Raw genomic sequence first — 22263 nt, 5'->3', positions numbered from 1 at the left:
TTGTTGCTTGATAGACATGTAAAGATACTCGGTAGACAGCACAGTGTATACTGCATTTTGTGACTGCTTTTCTTCTGTAACCGACTAGACTGTGCATACCAACTGAATATCTCGGTAATAGATAACCAACTAGAGTATATAGTATAACTTTGACATAAAACTAATGGCAATCCGATAAGTAGTAACAATCTCCCCTTTTGACATTAGTTGAGATGTTTGACAAAAACTACTTTCAAAGTTATAACTCAAAAATCTATATACTTGCAAAATTTGACTATACTGACAGTATATACAATAGTCAATAATATAATATATCAGATATACTCCCCTTATCGATATACTGTACAAAACTTTGATTTTGCATGCTCGGTGATCTGTTCTGTACTTTTCTTACTGTTCTATTTACTACTCGGTGTACTCCCGCTGTATACTATACTCTGAATACTATACCATTCTCTCAATACTATATCACTCCGTATTACTCCCCCAAGACTGTATCATATTACTGTATCATTCCCTTAGTACTGTAACATATTACTCCCCCTTTTTAACAAAAATCAAAACTTAATTACCATTTGGGGGTGGTAACTAATCAAAAATGGATTTGTACTTGGTTTGGGCTTCGGTGAGAGTGACAGAGAGTGCATCCTTTACACTGTCCATTAAAGAATTATGCGCTTGAATATCAGCCAATAATGATATTAATCCATCTAGAGTGCTTCCCTCTTGAGTAGTAGATAAGTATGTGGCTCAGTTGATCTGTTCTTGGATGGATGAAAGATGAGGAAGGAATAATGTCTGAAGGGTCATTATGTCCATCCTAATCTTGTGTTCTTCATTTCTTAAGTCCAATTGTTGAGCCATGAGCTGTTGTAACCTTGTATAAAAATTATGAACTGAATTTGGCTGTGTGATCAACTTGCTTGAGAGATCGGTGATCTCTTTCTCAATTGCCTCTATTTTATTCTTAATGTCTTTAATGAATAAAGAAAATGTGCAAAGTTTCTAAAATAAATAATGAATGTGCTTGAGTTGAGGGGTCAACTCAGCAATAAATTTGACAAGTTTAACTTTGCCAATAGCTATAGCTTTCTGTACCTCTTCTATCATTTTTGCAGTGAGCTCTTTGTCTTTCATCTTGCTCAAATACTCTGATGCATCTACTCCAGATGTCTCTATCTTTGTTAGGAGTTCATCCAGTTGAATGTGGATGGCTGCATCAATTGATATTGTAGCTTCAAGTAGCATATCTATTAGGAGTTCTTTTACCTTCTGAAGTACTTTATTTTTCTTTTGAATGGCCATTTGCTTCTCTTGTTCGGCCTTTGCTTTGCATAATTGACTGAAATCAATGAGTGCTTGCCCTTTCAATTTTGATATATCTACATTGGGCAACACTATTGGTTTTGACAAACCAACTTTAAAACTATTCTTTTTCATTTTCTTTTCTTCACCTTTCACTGATGGAACTAAGACAAGGGCTTGTGAGGCTTGATGACCCTCGGTAGGTTTCTCGGTAGAGGCAACACTTTGATCGGTTCCTTTAGCCTCTATAGAGTCCTTCGGTGTCTCGTTACTTGGTGTCTCAATTGCAATAGTCTCAGTGTTACAAGGTGCTTGAGATGTCTGTTCTTGAGTAGCAGCTTCTCCTGCTATAGACTTGTGACCTTCAGTGCCTTGATCCATGTCATGAGGGGTTTCGATTGAGACAGGTTGCTTGACCGGTGGATAAGGCTGAACTTGTTCCAAGACTGATTCACTAGATACAAGTTTTGCATATGCAATGCCTTCTATCATTTCCTATTCCGGTGCCTCTGAATCCATGACATCTTCATCTATTTGAATGGTGTCAGCAGGGTCTCATTCGGTAGCATCAGGACCTTGCTCGGTGACATCAGGATCATGCTCGATGACATCAACGATTTCAACTATAGCTTTCTCACCGGCATCCTTGATTTTGAATATTTCCTGCCACTTTTCTTTTGTCTCATTTTCCACTTCAATATATAGCCCATTCATCAGTTTTAAGGCTCTCTGTTTGACAAGAAACTTTGAGTTGTAGGTTGTCAAATGTTCCTTTATTTTTGTGACTAATATGTCAGGAAATAAATGAACCAGACTTCTCTATCTGATTTGTTTCTCTGAGTCCATTGCATACTTCCACCTATTCAATATGCAGATATAATTCATTTGGAAGTGACTTAGCTAGTTCCAATGGAGCTAACCGGAACTTTAGAAGTGTGCAGATGACAGCTTCTTCAATTTGTCTCTTTTCATCATTGTTCCTGTTTTCATACTTGACATATCTAAATCCTCCAAATCCACCATATTCTTTCAGATTAGCACAGAAGTTTTCAACACTATGTATATTTACCTTCTTTCTCTTGACAATCTAGAATTTTCTTGCATCCTCTGATTCGGTATCACTCGACTCTTTTGCCAAAATGAGTCTCCAAGTATATTTCTTGTATGTCTTTGTTATCTTGGGAGCAGTAACACTTTTTGTTTTCTTACTCGATGAGGTTGCAGATGCTCTTGTGTTAGGTCACTTTACTGGAGGTGGAGTCGGTGAGGCCTTTGATGTGTCTTGTTTCTTTCTCTTCAATACTTTACCCTTAGGCAATTCAATGCTGAGTGTTATAGCTACCTCTTGCGCTTTAGATTCCTCTTCGGTAATGGCAATGGTGCCTTTGACAGGTGTAGAGGAAGAGTCTTCTCCAAATTTCTCTAACAATGCCTTTATCATTTTTGTTGCCTTTCTTGTAGCTTTGGGTACTACAATGTTCATCTTTACCTTTTCCTTTACTTCCTCATAGGTACCATACCTCAGCTCAGTAGCATGTCTAGGCAATGTAAGAAATGCATCAATTTGTTGTTTTGTGATGTCAAAATCAATCATGTAACCCATCGGTGACAAAGATTGAGTCCTTGGTTCCATAGCATTCACATAACACTAATCGGTGTCAACTTCAAAACATATATCATTTTTTGTATTTCTCTACTAGTTGCGGTGGAATCCTATATCTGTTATGCATTTTCTCTTGAAATTTACTGAAGTAATAATCCATAATATCATTGAAATTATCACCTAACTTCTTGATGAAGTCATTTATCTGATGGGTGATTGGTCGGTGTAGTTCCCAAACAACTTTACCAACTGATGGAAAGAATTTTTCAAAATAGAAAAACATGCATACAAGTAATGATCGAAACTTTAGAGTATTAGCCGAGTTGTTCTTCTTCGGCTTCCTGATGGTGTTCAGATTTTCAAATAGGTTCTTTAGCAACACCTCACATAGGTCAATTTTCATTCCCTTTTTCACAATTTTGTATGCCAAGTCTACTGCTGCACATGGAACATGGTTTTCCCTTGCCGATTGGAAGAAATAGTAACCCATTACTCTAATGGCAAATTTTAATTCTTCATCTGTGACATTATTCAATTTCAATCCTCTATAATCAGATTCTACTCTGGTTAAACTGATCAATTCCTTCTGTGATATCATCTTCTGGGCTCGGGCATGATCATAGATAGGGTAATCAGTAATCAGATGAATGATTTCCTTAGTAATCTTAAATGGTTTCTCTTTTAGCCACATGAAATCATCATGAACTCTACTCAGAACAAACTTGACCTACTAGGGTTTGAACATAGGGGATAGGTTAGGGCTTCAGTTAATCCTTTGATTTTGATGTGCTCATACTTGCTGTTCAATTTACCATCGGTACACAGCTCATCATAGGTGTCTTTGATTTCAACATGACCGAGTTCTTCAACACGACATTTGGTGAAGAATCTCACATCCTCGACTAGTAACACTCTATCCGGGATGAGTGAAAACGCAATTTTGTCATCCGGTTCAGAAGTGACTTTGGGAGTCAAAGAGTATTTTAGTGAGGGCTTTTCTACATTCTTGACAACTATGGGATCTTGGATCTTGGGTACCATTGAAGATTTCAGATAAAAGATAACAAAAGATCCTTAGGGTTTCAGGATTTCAAACAACTGACACTTTATGCTTAGCAGATAATGGAAACTAGATAAGATTGGTAAACCAGCTTAATGATGTGTTGAGATTGATGTAAGTACCTTGAATTTTCTTTGTAGGAGGTTTGATCGCCTTAGATTCACTTGCTCTGCTTTCTCACAAACTTGGTAAGTGAAAATGACCACGAAAATGCTTTTAAGTACACAAAATACCTTATCGGGCTTTGTGTGGGTTAGGTCAAAAACATTAAATGCACTCAGTTCCTCTTTAACCGATTTACTCACCTTTTTCCATTTTGACCGAGTAACCAAACTTCCTTCATTCACCCACTAGACAAGTTTCCTATATTCACCGACTTAACAGACTTCCTGTAAAGTGCTTCAAAAGACTTTGATAGAATTTCAAACTTACTAATACATCTTAATTATGTAGATTTTGAATTAAGTACATAATAGAATAGGAACTATTAAGATTTTAACCTTCAGAGAATGCAGTCCCTTCATACCTTTACCGATTAATTTGGAATAGGTGCACCTAACTTGGTAGGTAAGGTGCTTTCTTCATTTGACGCAGTTTCCTTTTTCCAAATCTTTTTTAATTTTTCTTTTATTTCTTCAGTGTCTTTTCTAGGTTGATCTCTGCAATCTCCAGCTAAGTGTCCTACTTTGTGACAATGAAAACATGCCATACCAGGATTTCTCCATGATCTTCGGTTGTACATCTCAAACCTTATAAAACAGTTGGCACTTATATGTCCATATCTTCCACAACATTCACACCATATCCTTGTATTGTAATCCCATGGTACTACATAATACTGTCGGTAAGGATTTGTGTGAGTTCGGTAACCTCTAGCATTTGCTCGGTGTGCATACCACATATAGTTCATTTGCTTGAACCAACACTTCTCGATATTATGTCCATATCTATTGCAGTTTTTACAAAACCCTTTGAATTTTGCCTTCTGATAATTGTTACAAACTTTGTCCTACATTGATTAGATGTGTGACCATATTTATTGCAATTGTAACAATAACCATTGGACTTAGTGACATTCGGTTGCTTACCTTTTCTGATTTGGCATATGTTGGCAGTGTGACCTTGATTTCCATAGTAGTTGCAAATAGGCTTCTTTCTTTTGATGTTATTCTTGTTTCCAGCTTGCTTTGATGATTCTCCTCTCTCGGTAGTAAGAATTCCTTTCTCGGTAGAGACTTTTCCTTTGTAACTGAGTCCTACATCTTTGTTGGGTCGTCTTGTATTCAGTTGCTCATCCAACATCTTTGATGCTTCATAACTCTTCTTCAGTGTTTCTTTGGATTTCTTCTCTGTTTCAAGTTCATCGGTTAACTTTGATACTTCAAGTTTCAATGCTTGATTCTCATCATTCTTCAGAATTGCTTCATGATGTGCATAACCTAGTTGATTTGATAGGTTTTGTTGAATTCTAGTTAACCTTGTGATTTCATCATTCTTATCAGATACTAAGACTTCAAGTTGTTGTTTCTCTCTCTATAGATCTCTTTCTTTATCCTCAGTTGTCCTCAATGCATCAAGATTTTCAGTCATTTGTGTGTTGAAATGTTCATGTTCTCTTTTCATTGCTTTGAGTTGATCAACCAGTGCTTTGTTCTTATCTTTCAATACTCCAATCATTTCTTCAGTTTCTTCAGATATGTTGTTCTCAGATGATGTCTCAATTTGTTCCACTAACTCTTGAGAGTCCTACAAATCATCAGATAATCTTCTTCTCACTTTCAGAGATTTTTGCATTTGCCTTTGCATGTCTACAATCACTTGATTAGCATGATCTAGCTCTTCTTGCAAATACACAATCCTCCGAGATTGTTTATATCCTTCCATTGATAAGATCTTTATCTTTAGGTAGTTAAACCCTTTTCCAAGATTCAAGCTTTGATACCAATTATTAGGCCCAATCTAGAAGGCTAATGTATTGAGAGGGGAGGGGTGAATTAGTACTCCAAAACTTTTCTTGAATAATAACTTTACTGTTATGCATAAACCAAATAGTGCAATAACATAATATAAAGCTAAAACAAATAGATAACAATCATACATGATTCACTCCATAAAACATATATTCTGGTTACGCAGAAACTCTTGGTTAGAGAGAAAAACTGCGGTGGGGACGGCACCCACAACTTCACTATTGCAATAATAAAGAGTGGTCGGTTAGAGCTACATGTTTAGCTATTTCTGATAGCTTACCCTATTAGGAGTATCAAGATCTATTAGATCTACCTTGCTAAAGGATTTCACAACACTTAAACTAAATGTTGCACCTGGTTAGAGGCTTTACAATTTATAGACTTGATTAGAGTCTTTTACCCTATTAAAGGTTTCTTTCAACTTCAAAATATTACAATAAAATTATTACAAATATCTGCAACTTTACATCTAGAATGTTATAGAAGATTTTATGTGCTCAGAATAAGATTACCTTGCTTATAGCATACCTTGGTAACCCATATAGTAACTCGGTAAACCCTTTTGTTTACTTTGTTCTTCGACTGTTCTCTGAAAACCTTCTCGGTGACCTCTGTGTCTCTATAACAGTCTTCTTACACTCATGCAGACACCTGTTTAACTCTTAACTCATGCTGTATAAATAGATCTCTTATGATGGTGATCCATTCATTGCTTCGATCTTACAAACATGATTTATTGAATGAATAACCATGCAAATTATTTCATTGGTTAGATGACCTCGAAATCATACACAATCTTTAAGTGCAATTTCTAATGTGATAATGGTTAGATGTGCCTCGATCTTGTAACACGTTTTCATATGCATATCTAGGTTCAATGAATCTGTTAACATGTTTCACTTGGTGTGTCATCTTTGTTGCTCGGTAGACATGTAAAGATACTCGGTAGACAACTCGGTGTATACTGTGTTCTATGATTGCTTTTCTTCTGTAACCGACTAGACTGTGCATACTGACTGAATATCTCGGTAATAGATAGCCAACTAGAGTATATAGTATAACTTTGACATAAAACTAATGGTAATCTGATAAGTAGTAACATTTGGGTCTCCTGCATGGGTCCACATTCCAGGAGAGAAACACAAGGTTGTGGATCCATAGAGAAAGCCTTGCATATTTGTTGGGTATCCAGATGGTGTCAAAGTCTAAAAGCTTCTCCATCCTACAACACATGAGCTTTTCATTGAGAGGAGTGTTCATTTTGAGGAGGATACTTCCACTTCTTCTTCTATCACTTCTCAATCTTTCATCTCTATGGAGACATTGCGACTTCATGATGATAGTTCTTCTGAGGATTTTAATCATCCTGATTCTTTCGAGGAGTCTTCTTCCTCCACTTTAGATGATGTTGATGAGGATTCATCTTCCTCCTCTCTTAGTCATCATTCAAAGGGTGATGATTCTCCTCCAGATTCTCCTCATTCTATAGCTACATGACCTCTTTGGGTTCATCGGACACTAGAGTTTGTAGGTGACTGGGTTGGTGATCCTTTAGATGAGAGAAGAACAAGTTCACAATTCAAGAATGCTCCACATCTCTTCTTTGGTACAGCTTCCATTCCACAGACCTTTTGGGAAGCTTTAGGTGTCCCCGAGTGGGATGCTACTATGTAGGAGGAGTTCAATTCCTTGGATAGGAACCATACTTGGGATTTAGTCCCTCTTCCTAAGGGAAGGAAACTTCTTCGGTGCAAGTGGATCTATCAAACAAATTTTTTTGTAGATGAGTCAATTGATAAGCATAAGGCTCACCTGGTTGCCAAAGGATTCTCCTAGGTTCTTGGGATTGACTATTTTGAGACTTTTGCACCATTTGCCAAGATGAATTCCATCCAACTTGTTCTTTCTATTATTGCATCCCATCATTGGGAAGTTCATCAGATGGATGTGAAGAGTTCTTTTCTTCACAGTGACCTTCAAGAGGAGATATATATGGAGCAGCCATAGGGGTTCATCTAGGATCCTTCACTTGTTTTCCACCTTCGAAAGTCTCTCTATTGCCTTAAATAGGCCCCTCGAGCCTGGTATGCCAAGATGGACTCCTTCCTTCTATCATTCGGGTTCACTCAGTGTCATTTTTATTCGAATGTCTATATTTTGCAATAGGATGATACTCTCACTTTCCTTGTTCTCTATGTTGATGACTTGTTGATCAAAGGGATTCGCTCATCCCATATCAAGGCACTCAAAACTGCACTTCATGATCATTTCTTGATGTCTAACTTAGGCCTACTCCACTACTTCTTAGGGATTGAGATCACTAAGTCACCTTCTAGTATCTTCATTGGACAACCTAAGTACGCTCTTGATATGCTCTCGATATTTTGTGTGGTTGACTATAAGCATGCACCAACTCCATTTATGTCAAGAGTCAAACTTGAGGCTTCTTGTTCTTTACCCTTGGTGGATGCTACCTTATATCACCAGTTGGTTGGAAGCCTCATATATTTGACTCACACGAGGCCTGCTATTTCCTATGTTGTGGGCCTGGTCTTTAGGTTCATGTAGGAGCCACATGAGTTGCATTGGAAGGTAGCTAAGAAGATTCTTTACTATGTACAAGGCACTCATAGTAATGGGATTCACTATGCAGTGGGTGTGGATATTGACTTGGTGGGATATACAGATTCAGATTGGGTAGGAGATTCTCAGGATCACAAGTCTACTTCAGGGTATTGCTTCTCTCTTGGTTTTGGTCCATTTTCTTGGTCGAGCAAGATGCAATCTGCTATTGCTCTTTCATCTACTGAGGCTAAGTATCGAGGAGTTGTTAATGCTGCTACTGAGGCCATTTGGCTTCGAAAAATTCTCACTAAGTTTGGCATTTCCTTTTGAAAGCCTACAATCATCTTTTGTGACAACTAGAGTGATATTAAGATTTCTCACAATTTGGTCCATCATCAGCATATCAAGCACATTGAGATTCATGTGCACTACATTCAAGAGTTGATTCATGAGAATGTTCTTGATCTTCAGTACTGTCAAACATCATATCAGACTACAAACATCTTCACCAAACCCTTCACTAAGAGCAAGTTCATTCATTTGCGAGCTTTGCTTGGGGTGTGGTAGGTGTCCTCTTTTGGGGGGACTTCTTAGTTCCTTCTTTCTTTCTCTCTCTATTTTGGTAGGGTGCGTACTCTTTTTTATTGGGGGGAATACTATGTACATGGGTACCTCATCAGGCTTCATTTGTTGGGACCCATATTTTCAACCACCCAAGCTATGCTTAAGGGGGGTGTTAGTGTAGGTTTTTACTTTCCTAGATAGGTTATTTATTTTCCTATAGTCCTAGGTTTTTCCTACACTTTAATTAAGCTTGCTTAGGTTAATAAAGAATGTTTACTTAAGACAAATGGGTATTGAGGTGTCACTATGCTGTGAGGAGGTGCATTTACTATGTTTAGACCATCATGGTGGTCTCTCCTCATTGACTGGTATTGCCACCTCCAGCCCTCACTTGAGTCTATATAAACATGCCACCTTGCTTGTATTTTCATATAGTTGGAGATAGCAATCTGATGCTATTTTTCCTTGGAGCACTTCACATCAATTTTCTCTCAGTATCATTGTTATGCTATTTATTTCATTTGCATTTACAATTTATTTGATCTATCTCTTTCAATTCAATTCTGAGTTGTAATCTATTTCTCAGATTTTAAAAGTGAAGCATGTTTTAGATTAAAAAAATGTGATATCATTTGAAAGTTATAGATGTTTTTCAGTCAGCCTATCAATCAGGACTTTAGTCATAATTCAAATAGAAAATTAATAAATTATTTATTAAATTCAAAATAAGGCATAATTTATATTATTGGAAAGATGAGAATCTCCTTTAATAACCCTTTTTGTTTCTTCAATTTTGGGTTAAAAAAAAGTCATTAGCCACTAGGGCAAAGTCCAGAAAAGCAAGGAAAACTCCTAAACATGTTTTTTGTATTGACTTTCCAGGTTTGGCATGTCTTAGCCAAATCCCAAAACAATCTCGAGTGAAAAATGGAGGGAAAAAATTATGTCATAAAAAATGAATATCCGTTCATAACGAATATTCGTTTCTTGGCATCATTGTTGTGATGTCATGTTTTCCAAAATAGATGTCCATTCAAAATGGATATCTGTTTTGGAAACCAAATTGGATATCTGTGTTGAAAAAATTTAGAAAAACACATTTTAGTAAAATGGGCATAAATTTAATGTTTCTTATTGAAATTTTGATTTTTAATAGGCATTGGAAAGGTGACTCAGAGATCTCCACTATATAATAGGTAGTGTTTCTATATTTTGTATTAAAAAATAATTATAATTAATTTAAATTAATCTTTCATTTTTTAAACATCAAAAGCTCACAAATTTTTCATATGAGTTCCCTCATTCATGAATTTCTTGCAACAATCATCTCAAAATAATTGAAACATTAAATAAGTAATTCATAATAGAGAATTTAGGAATTTTACTAAATTTAATAAATTTTGGTAAACTATATTATCTCTCTTTGTTCCTTTCTCTACCTCTCTCTCTTAAGATCTAAACCTATCACACCACTTGTTTGTTGCTCCCTCCCTCCCTTTTGTCCATATTTATACATCTCTCTCTAGACCTATCTCTCTAACTCTCATTGAGTCCCTCATTCATTCTCTCTCTCTCAAGCTATACACTTATATTTCTACCTCTTCATCACTTCCTCCTCTATCTCACTTTCTCTCTCCTAAGATCTAGACTAGTCTCTCTACATCTCCTTTCCATCTCTAGCAACAAAAGTTAGAGGGAAGGAGGAGAGGGGTAGAGGAAAGTATCAAAAAAGGGAGAGAGGGAGAGAGGTGAGAAGGAGAGGGTAAATGGAGGGGAAGAGAGAGTGAGAGAGAGAGCTAGAGGTAATTAGGTGGTAGGAGAAGAGGGTGAGAGAAGCAAGTATCAACAAAGGGAGAGAGGGAGAGAGAGAGGGGGGGGATATCAACAAAGGGAGAGAGGGAGAGAGGTTAGAGAGAGGGTGATTGTGGTGAAGAGAGAATGAGAGGGAGATTTGGGGATAATCAGGGGGTAGGAGGAGAGGGGGGGGAGGTGAAGAGAGATAGAGAGAGCAATTAGGTGGTGGGCGAGAGGGGGAAGAAGGAATTCTATATAAAGGAATAGGGGGAGAGGTGAGAGAGAGAGAGAGAGAGGTTAATTGAGGGGAAGAAAGAATGTGAGAGAGAGAGAGAGGGAGAGAGAGAGAGTTGGGCGTAATTAGTGTATAAGAGGAAAGGGAGAGGGGTAAGTGTCAACAAAGGGAGAGAGGGAGAGATATGGAGAGAGGTGAACATAGAGACAGAGAGATGATAAGTAGGGGAAGGGGAGGGGGAGAGGGGAGAGGGAAGTATCAACAAAGAGATAGAGAGAGAGGGTAATTAGGGGGTCACCCTCTCTCCATCTTTCCCCTCTCTTCCTTTTTTAATACTCTCTCTATCTCTCTCTATCTCTCTCTCTCTCTATCTCTCTCTCTCTCTCTCTCTCTCTCTCTCTCTCTCTCTCTCTCTCTCTCTCTCTCTCTCTCTCTCTCCCTCCCTTTGTTGATACTTCCCTCTCCCTCCCTCTATTGATACTTCCCTCTCCCCCTCCCCCTAATTACCTTCTCTCTGGACCTCTCTCTTTGAACCTCTCTCCCCATCTCTCCCTCTCTCCCTTTGTTGATACATTTCCCTCTCCCCTTCTCCTCCTACCCCATAATTACCCCAAACTTTCTCTTTATTTCTCTCTTCCCCAATTACCCTCTCTCTCTCACCTATCTCCCCCTCTAACTTTACCCAAACTCTCTCTCATTCTGTCTTCTCCCCAATTACCATCTATCTCACACAACTTTCTCCCCCTCTCCCTTTGTTGATACTTCTCTCTCCCACTCTCCCCCTCTTCTTCTCCCCCTTAATTACTCCCCACCCCTTCTCTCTCTCTGTCTCAATACTTCCCTCTCCCCCCTTTCCCCCTCCCCATAATTACCCTCTCGATATATCTCTCTTCACTTCTCTCCCCATTTATCCTTCCCTCCCTCTATTGATACTTGCTCCTCTTCCCCTCTCCTCCTACCCCCTAATTTCCCCAGCTCTCTATCACTCATTATCTCCTCCCCCCAATTACCCTTTCTCTCTCTCTCTCTAACATCTCTCCCCCTCTCCCTTTATTGATACTTCCATCACCCTGCTCTACCCCTCCCTCTAATTACTCTCTCTCTCTCTCCCTCCCTCTCTCTCTCTCTCATTATCTTTACCCATAATTATCCTCTCTCTCTTACACCTTTCTCCCCTCTCCCCCTCCCCCAATTACTCTTTGTCTCTCTCTTCACCTCTCTCCTTGTCTCTCCTTCTCTCCCTTTATTGATACTTTCCCCTCTCCCCTCTCCTCCTACCCCCTAATTACTCTTAACTTTCTCTCTCTCTCATTCTCTCTTCCACCCAATAACCATCTCTTTCTCTAACCTCTCTTTGCCTCTCCCTTTGTCGATACTTCCATCTTTCCCTTAACCCCTCCTCTTAATTATCCTCTCTCTGTTTGTCTATCCCTATCTCTCTCTCCACTTCTCTCCCCATCTCTCCCTCTCTTGATCTCTATCTCTCTCACACATGCCTCTCTCCCCCTCTCCCCCTCCCTCCCTAGAAACAAAAGTCATAGGGGAAAGATACCCCACAGACCTCATCAAGAACTAAGATCCAAATATAGCTAACACAAAAACATCTAAATTAGAAAGATAATAAAGATCCATTACCTAGAAAAGAGATAAAGACATAAATCTAGAGATATAGATATTAAGGACTGTGAAGAGGGAGGGAGAAATATTGAAAGACAAGGATGGATAGAAAGAGGGAGACATATCTAGAGATTGAAAAGGAGAGAGGAAGATATAGATAAAAATGAAGATAAAGGGAGAGGGAGATGAATAGATATAGAGAAAGAGAGAGGTAAAGACAAAGATAAATATATAGAAAGATAGATAAGTAGGGATATAGAGGTCTACATAGAGTGAGATACAAAAAGGAAGAGATAAAGAGATATAAAGGGAGAGGAATATGGATAGATAGAGAGATGTAGGTAGTGCAAGGGAGTGATAAAGAGATAAATAGGTATTATAGATAGGGATAGATAGAGAGGGAGATATAGAGAGATATATGTAGGGGTTATAGTGAAGGATGGAGGGAGAGAGCCAGAGATATAGAGAGAGGGATTAAATAAAGAGATAAAGGTAGAGAAAGGAAGAGATACATAGAGAGGGCGATAGAGGAAGAGAGGGAGAGGAAGATTAATAATTTATAGAGGAAGAGATATAAAGATAGAGGGACATATAGAAAGAGAGATGGATAGGGAAAGAGATAGAGATGTGAAGATGGACCTGTATAGATTGATGTGGAAAGAAAGTGATAGAGAGAGTAGGAAAAATGGAGGGAGGTATGGAGTGAATAAGATAAATTTAGAGATAATGAGATATAATCATACATGAAGATAGATCTATAGGGAGATGGAGATAGAGGGGACAACATTGGGAGATAAATAAGGTGATAGAGACAAGTAATAAATAAGTATAGGCAAGATAAGGTAGATGGGGGAGATAAAAAGAGAGAAGAGAGATTATTAGAGAGATATAGAAATAAGGAGTGATAAGGATATAGTGGGAAAGGGAGAAATAGGAATAGAAAGAGGGAGATATATGTAGAGATACATGTAACTTGGGAAAATATCTAGATGGGATGAGAAAAGTAGTGAGATAAGTAGAGAAGGACAAGATAGATAAAAGATATTTATAAAACTATAGATAGAAAAGTGATAGATAAAGGAGTGATAGGAAAAAAGAGAGACTTTGTATGCAAAATTTGTGACTATTTAAAGTTTTAAAATATATTATCTTCCTAGGTATTCTATATTACCCAAAATGTGTAACTGCAAAATCTATATATAATCATTTTTTTCCCTTTCTGAAATTGATCTCTCTCTCTCTTTGTGTGTGTGTGTGTGGGTGGGGGGGGGGGGGGGGGGGGGGGTATACACACACACACACACATATGTATATAAATATATATATATATGTATAAATATATATATGTATAAATATATAAATATATATATATGTATAAATATATATATGTATAAATAAATATATATATGTATAAATATATATATATATATGTATATATATATATATGTATATATATATATATGTATATGTATATATATGTATATGTATATATATATATATATATATGTATGTATATATATATATATATATGTATATGTATAAATACACACACACACACACACACACATATACTGTAATGGTGGAAAAATGGTGAATGATAGATCAAGAAGGAAACTACCCTTTCCCTCAAAGAGAGATGAGAGTTTTTCTATTTATTACCCTTCAAACACTTTTCACCATGTTACATTAGGAAGAGGAGAGGATAATTCACTAGATTCAATCTCTCCACATTAAGATGGTAGATTGAATTCTAAATGAATTGGGAATGTTAAGTTGATCCCCTCTTCCTTGTTTGAAATGGAAAGGAAATTGATTGAATTATGTAATGCAAAAGTGACAAAGAATTGATTATAACTTGAGATCAAAATATGGGATGAAGTTGTGCACCTAGATCTGGTAGTAATATGTCCAGATGAAGTCACCCTATGAATTTGAGGAAAAGTTGCCTGGACCATGGCGAGAATGTACACGATCCTCCGAAAAATCCACAAAATGAAAAGGGCTTTTCTATCTCTGCAAATGAAGCCCAAATATGAAAGTACAATTGGGCCCCTACAACCCATAGAAAAGAGAGTAAAATGGGTTGGGATTGGGGGTTTTCCTTTAGGTCAAACCTTAGTTTTGAAATTAACCAAGTACTGAAACAAAGTACTTGCAAGTAGCTATAAATGAAAGATTGGATTGTAAATCACCTCAAGGGAGGTTGTAGTAGCAATGTTGATAGAAGTGCTTGTGTGGAATTGAATGTTGAAATCAATCTCCTCTTCAATGGTTGAATCCTTGAATTGAATGCAACACCTAGCCTTGAAGGGAGACTTGAGAATGCTCAATGCTAGAAAAGAATGCTTGAATGTTTGATTACTTATGCAACTTGAACTTATCCAACTTCAACCTATCCAACTTATGCAAATGAGAGGATGAATTCCCCCTTAAATACATGTTAGTGGATCTGATTTTCGTCACGGGCCGACATCAGGGGAGTTTCCCACTTGATGCACAACCAACAATGCAACCCTAGGAAGGGTCCTGCTCCAAAATAGGGCAGGGACAGGGGCACCACATCCTTGTCCTAGGAGGACAATGGCACCACTCCCCTATCCTACCCCTTTCTCCAGAGCAGAGTGCAGATGAGGTGATGCAGAGGCCAAGGAAGAAGTTGTTTCTGCAGGTTGAGCAATCTTCGATCTCTAATTAGGCTAGAGGATTCTAACTCGCATGCGTGAGGACCTTAATGCAGTCGAAAATTGCTAGGGTCATAATTTTATGACACTACATTTAGCCCCCACTTTATCAGGAGTATAAGTGTATGCCAATACTATCAGTAAAGTTAAAGGAAACAAGATTGAAAGACTTTTACCACATCAAGAGGCAAGATGCACCAAGCCCCCGGTGGACTTAGGATCTTACGACTTCGATTGAAAAAGTAAAAGGGAAGATCGAGAAGGGGAGAATCATGACTACAAGTAGAAAAGTTCCCTTCACTATGAGTCATGAAAGCAAGGATACCAAATATTACAAAGAAAGACAAAGTTCACGAAGTAATTCTAAGTATCATAAGAAGGAAACTATGAGCGGAGTGTGGTCAGATCGTGGCAGGAATGCACATGGTCCACAGATTTTTCCCCAAAATTTTGGTAGCACGATCCTTTGATATAATAATACTTAACCTTAAAATATCAGTGGGATATTAAAATCCTAGGTTGGTGTAAACATGAAATTAAGATCTAGGGTTTCATACTTAAGAGTTGTCTTTCTTCATTTGAAAGGGTCAATTTTCTAAGAATCTAAGACCAGGTTTTTAGGAGCATTAGAGACTTCTTTGCAAAGAAAGAGTAGATCTTTGAAGTCTTCAACAACATTCAACATTCATCCATCAAACATTCATCAAGAATCATTTTATCAATTAGGGGCTTTGGAAGATGTAGAAGAACAATATGAGATCACCGACTCACGATTAGCTTGTACCTCTCCCTTGGGGTTGGGTATGGTTTCATGTTGTTTTCATGTCTTTGCATAAGCTTCATTTTGATTCATATTCATTCTTTAGATCACTTTGCATCTTGGATTTAGAGCATTTACTTTGTCAATTATAAGCAATTAGGTTTTACTCTTTAGGGTTGCTCTAGGTTGTTTACTTTCATTCTTAGGATCTTGCACACACACAAGGTTCTTGCACACACAATTTCAATACAGAATTGGTTATTCATGGAGGAGGAAATCACCAACATGGAGGTTTGACTAAGGTAAAATCCTATATAGCCACCCCAAACCCTTTTTTTTAGCTTCAGGTACAAGTTCGGATCCGGATGTCGCTGGAAGTTTCAGGACCAGAAGAGCACACAAGGATAGTTTTGGGTTGTAGATCTCAGCAAAAATCCCAAGGACAGGGGTGTGGCACCCTGGTCCTTCCTAAGATAGTGGCGTGGCACCATGGTCCTGCCCTCTGTCAATAGGACTTGGCAGAACAACACTTTGCAGGTCTCAGAATCCCTCCTATCAATTTTAGCTCCAAAATTGTAGAATTAGGACAGTGGCGTGGCACCCAGGTCCCAGACATTTCTGCTCAGATTTTAGACATAGGTGTACCTCTAATTTTTCCTTTCGATCTGTACTTTTCAGTAGTTTATCAGTTATTCTTTGATCTACATTCTCAAATTAGGGTTTTCTTGCTTACTTGCTTTCTAGGTTAGATTGCATTGTTCATCATTCCTCTCTCTCAATTACAACAAAGTAATAGAAAACCTAAGAGGTAATCCATGAATCCCTAGGCTCTTTCGTATTCCATGAGTGTGTATGAGAGTGGGATTAGGGTTTTTGCACTTAGTGTCACTTTTTCCCCTACACATCTTTGGTGAACCCGACGTCTTGCATGCTTTCCTTGGAACAACATTGCATATTTTTCATTTACAAGTTTCAGATTTCTGCAAACTTAGCGGTTAAATCATTCAAAACCCTAGTTTTTAATTAAAATTGAGCTTGTGATATGTAAAAATTGCTTGTGGTTATCTTAGCTCTAAAAATTGTTTTGATTTTCAAATTCAATTTCCTCATTGTCTTGTTCAATTTGCAAATAAAATTTACAAAATTAAGAGGTTACTTGTGAAAACCCTAATTTTCAAAAATCATCTTGAACTTGTGCAAAAAATGGATTTCCATTTAATTTTCAATTTTTTGATTGTTCTCAGATTTGTCTGTAATCCTACAATTCAAATTTTCATTTTCCCCCCTTTTTCCCAAAATTCAAAATTTAAAATTAAGTGGTTAGGTCATCAAACCCTAATTTTTAAAATCAATTGGATTTTGTGTGAATTTCAAATCAATTTCATATACATTCAGATTTCTAAACATTTTCCAAGGTGTGCCTATCCATTAGGTTTGACCCTTTTCAAAATTGCAATTGAATTCCTCTTTTTCTTCAAAACCCTAATAGGGTCCTATTTTCACATTTGTGCATTCATTTCACCCATCTAGAGATCGTAAAATTTGCCAATTTTAGGGGTTAGCTTTAAAATCATCGTAATATCCATCCCTGAAAATTTTGAAAAAAGTTGGTCAGACCATGTGCGTTCCCTCCACGGTCCTCAACTTTTTTCCCTAAATTTTGGGAGACTGTTGTGACTTAATTTAATAGCCTAAATCTAGAAGTTTGGTTGATTTTATTGATTTTTTATCCCTCTAGAATCAGAAATACCTCCCAAATTCAACATTTCAAGTTTGAAGAAAATTTTTAAAATTAAGAGGTTAATTATAGTCTACCTTGATTTTAAAAATTTTGATTTTAAAATTAAGTGGTATTCCCTTGACCCTAATTTTAAAATTCCAATTTCCTTTCATTTTTGGAAATTGTGTCATTCCCTTCTTCCAACAAAGTTCAAATTGAGTAATCATTATTTTCTTAAATTTCGCATTACTCAATTTTGTAAGCTTCTCTAGTGCATGAGTTTTACCACTATTATTCCTACCCATCCTATCCCCATTAGACGAAGCGTTAGAATTAAGTCTTCCCAAGGTTTAATTACTGAGGAGGTGGAGCCTAATTTTGGTGACTTCTTTAATGAGGATCATGCTAATTCTTTCCATCCTAATCATGTGCCTATTCACCCCATTGATAGATCCCATGATGAAGAAGAAGCTTTAACTAGGGTTTCTTTAGATCAACTTTCCACATTGGAGAATCAATTTGATAGCTTTAAACAATGGATGTCCCAAGAATACCCTAATAGTGAAGCTCTTCCATTAATTGAAGGTCTTAAATGCATTCTTTAAAGTGATAAGAATGGAATTGATAAATTGTGTGGCATTGCACATATTGTTGATTCTAATGCCATACCTATCAAGAGTTGTTCCAAAACCCTAGGTTATTCACAGCCTTCAACACAAGTCAATTCTTCTATTCCTTTGACTGCTCCTATGACTAGTATTCCTACTTTCACATCTAACATCATGGCCACTTCAACTCAAAATGTCATCCCTACAACAATTAGTCATTGGGGGCAATCCCTCTTCTTCATTTAATCCTTCATCTTTACTTATGTTTTCCATGAGTGTTCCTACTATTCCTCAACCAATCAGTGTGACACAAGGGGGCAATTCCTTCAACAACTTTATTCCTCCTTTAAGTGTCCCTTTTCATACCCAAACATCACCCATGCCTACTTATCATAATGTCCCACTACCTTATTCTCATTCCATGCCTTCTTTCAATAACATCACGTCTAACATCAATTCTTCCACCAAAATGACAATTAACAATCTTGCTCAAACCATGTCTTTCTCAAAACAACAAATTGCTTACATGAGTCAATCCAAGTTTAGTGTGCCCACATTTGATGTTGCGAGCCCACTTACTCTTGATATTGTTAAAGTCGTGCCACCTAAACATGTGGATATCCCTCAATTGGAACTCTATAATGGAAAAGGTGATCCTCTTATGCATGTCAAAACATTTCAAACCTTGTGTATTGATTTTGCTTATAATCAAAGATTGCTTAAAAAACTGTTTACAAGAACTCTAGAGATAAGGCTTTACAATGGTATTTCTCTCTACCTTCTTATTCTATCACTTCTTTTCAACAACTAGAAAATGCTTTCATCCAACAATTTCAAAACAACATTGGTCCTAAAATCACTTTGACTGATTTAATGCATTATAAACAAGGTGTTAAATAAAAAGTGATTGATTTCATTGGTAGATATAATAATTTGTGTGCTCAAATTTCTTTTCATGTACCTGATAATGATATTCAAAGAATTTCCATTTCTAATTTGCAAAAAGATATCAAGGAAAAGCTTCTTTTATCTGTGTTTACTTCCTTTCCGCAGTTGTGCACAACACTCCATAATTATCAACTGGTTGTGAGTCAAATGGAGTAATCCACTCCTATGGCTCTGAGTGATAAGGGGGAGAGTGTTAAACAACCGTTTGCAAATTTCAAACCAACAAAAAGCTTCATCAAATTCAATGATCCAATCAACAATAACCATGTGAATGCTACAATAGGCGTGCCTTCTATTTCTAAATTTTTCCAAAGAGAAAGACAATTTACTCGTTTGAATGAATCTTTACGTAGTTTAATGTCTAAGTTGTTGCACATAGATGTTATCAAACTTCCTCCTATAAAACAAATTGATCCTTCCAAACTTGCATCTCCTTATTTTGATAACAATTTCTTTTGTTAATTTCATCGTCAACCTGTTCATGATACTAAAAAATGTTTTGCATTGAAAAATAAGATTCAAGACTTGATTGATAATCATACTATATCTGTGGTAGGTGTGAATTATAAAGGGAATAAATTAGTAGCTCCTCCTAATCAAAATCTTAAGATTTTCACTGATCCCTTGCCATCTCATACCTCTAACATCATAGAGATTGTGCCTAATTCTCTCTCTTCTGAAGAATTCACCTCTATGGCTCCAAACTTGGTTAATATGGTAGAAACATAGGATATGCCTAAGGATCCTTATATTACATTTGACCCTAGCAAGACCATTAGAGCACCCGATGTCCCTTTATACATAGTTGTAAAGGTTAAGGATATCCATTGTCGTGGTGCCTTAATTGATCCCTCTTGCATGGTTAATGTCATAACTAAAGAGTATCTTTTCACTTTACGATTGCATAAACCAATATATGATGCTTCTAATGTGCTTGTAAATTTATTTGATGGTTTTTCTTGTCCTACCATTGGTTCTATCACCCTTCCTGTTGAAGTTCATGCGAAATCCATGGATGTTGACTTTGTTATCATACCTTCTTCTGAGCAATTCTGTGTAAAGTTGGGCTATCCTTGGCTATCTTCCATGAAGGCTATTGCTTCTCCAATCCACAAGTATCTTAAATTTACTCACAATGGAGAAATAAAAATTATGAACCATAGATTATTTCGTCCATCTGAAAGAAGCCCTGGTGTTCCTATTGATCTTTTTTGGCCTAAACAATTTCAATCTCTTCCATCAAGGAGCGATGCTCTTTTTCAATCTTATCAAAAATGAAAGAATGATATGGTTTTATCCTTAAGTCAACCTAGATCCCCAACACTTGACATTCCTATTATTCTTCAAGATGAGGTTCTTCCTCTCTCAGATAGAACTAATCTCCCTCTTAAGGAAGATCTTCCACCTATACCTATGAATGTGACTTTACCTTCTCTTAAGGATAACACCAATATTCTTCCTAAGGTTAGACCTATACCTCCTCCTCATGATGGACCTGGTCTCCTTCCTATACCTAATACTCCTCCATCATATGGCCCAATTCCATCTCCTTCCTCTTATCAAGAGAAGAGGCTGATGAATAATGATGAACAGTAAATACTCAACAGATACTGAGAGGGGGGGGGTGAATTAGTATGGACAAAAACTTCTTAAACAACTTAATCTGCAAAGACTGCACTAACCAGCAAATAGTATCACCGATCTAAAATAAGACACTACCGGTAAAACCTAGTATGATTGTGAAAGACATAAACCGGTTCATCTAGATCATCTTCAGACTTAACATCTCATCTCAACTTCACCCATATGCTTAAACAAGTAATGCATCAAAAATACAATGACCATTGGATCAGCTTGCATTACCACTTAACTGAAAACACTAAAACATCACATGAAAAAGCATCACATATAACACACTGATTTTTCACATGGAAGCCCAACTGGGAAAAACCACAGTGGGGATGAATACCCACAAGTTGTTCTTGAACTCTTTTGAAGTCCACTCTGTTAGGAGCCTAGTCCGGTTAAAGACTTTTACAACAAGTTTTGCTAGGAACCAATCCTGCTAGGGATCACCTGGTTAAGGGATGGCTAAATACCCAGTTAAAGGTTACCTTGCAAGAGGATTTTAAGAACTCAATGATTTTGAGTCACCCTGTTAAAGGATTTATAGAAAGCTTGTTAAAGCTACTTGGTTAAGGGATTTTCTAACTGCTGAAATGGTTAGAAATCAACAGGTAATACACTGATTTGATAACAGCACTCAATGCTAAGGCAGATCCACTTCAGTTCCTATACCTCTGCAATCACACTCTGCATGTATCTACTCACTTCTCTAGTCTAGCAAGAATCAAGTATCTCTACACTTGAATACACACATAACATTTGCCAACAACTTTTCAATAACAAACATCATCGACCTTATAGACAACAATTAGGTCGGTAGCATAAACCCTAAACCCTAAGCATCTAGGTTATCAATACAATCAGTCCAATCCTGACCGTTTAATCACATCACATAGGATAAAACAATCTTGAACAAATCTCAAGATGTTTTACATCGTCCACTCTTCACCACTTCAGGAAGCTGATAACCCATCACATGCTCTCCACCGTTTACTGAGATTTTGCACATTCTCAAGGTGGATAGAATCAATCTTCTTCATGCAAGATCCTCAAGAAGATTCTTCACACACACAAGGCTAATGTGGCAACATGATCTAATCTTCATTCCCATGCGAACTCATCACAAGATGTCGTTGGTCAAATCACATAGACTTGAAATGCATCAACCGGAAACCCTAAAGCTGAGACTACCAACCGGTAGTCACTT

Source organism: Cryptomeria japonica, chromosome 1, assembly GCF_030272615.1.
Source record: "Cryptomeria japonica chromosome 1, Sugi_1.0, whole genome shotgun sequence".
Lineage (NCBI taxonomy): Eukaryota > Viridiplantae > Streptophyta > Pinopsida > Cupressales > Cupressaceae > Cryptomeria > Cryptomeria japonica.
The sequence above is the reverse complement of the archived record's forward strand: the minus strand, read 5'-3'. Positions refer to the sequence as shown.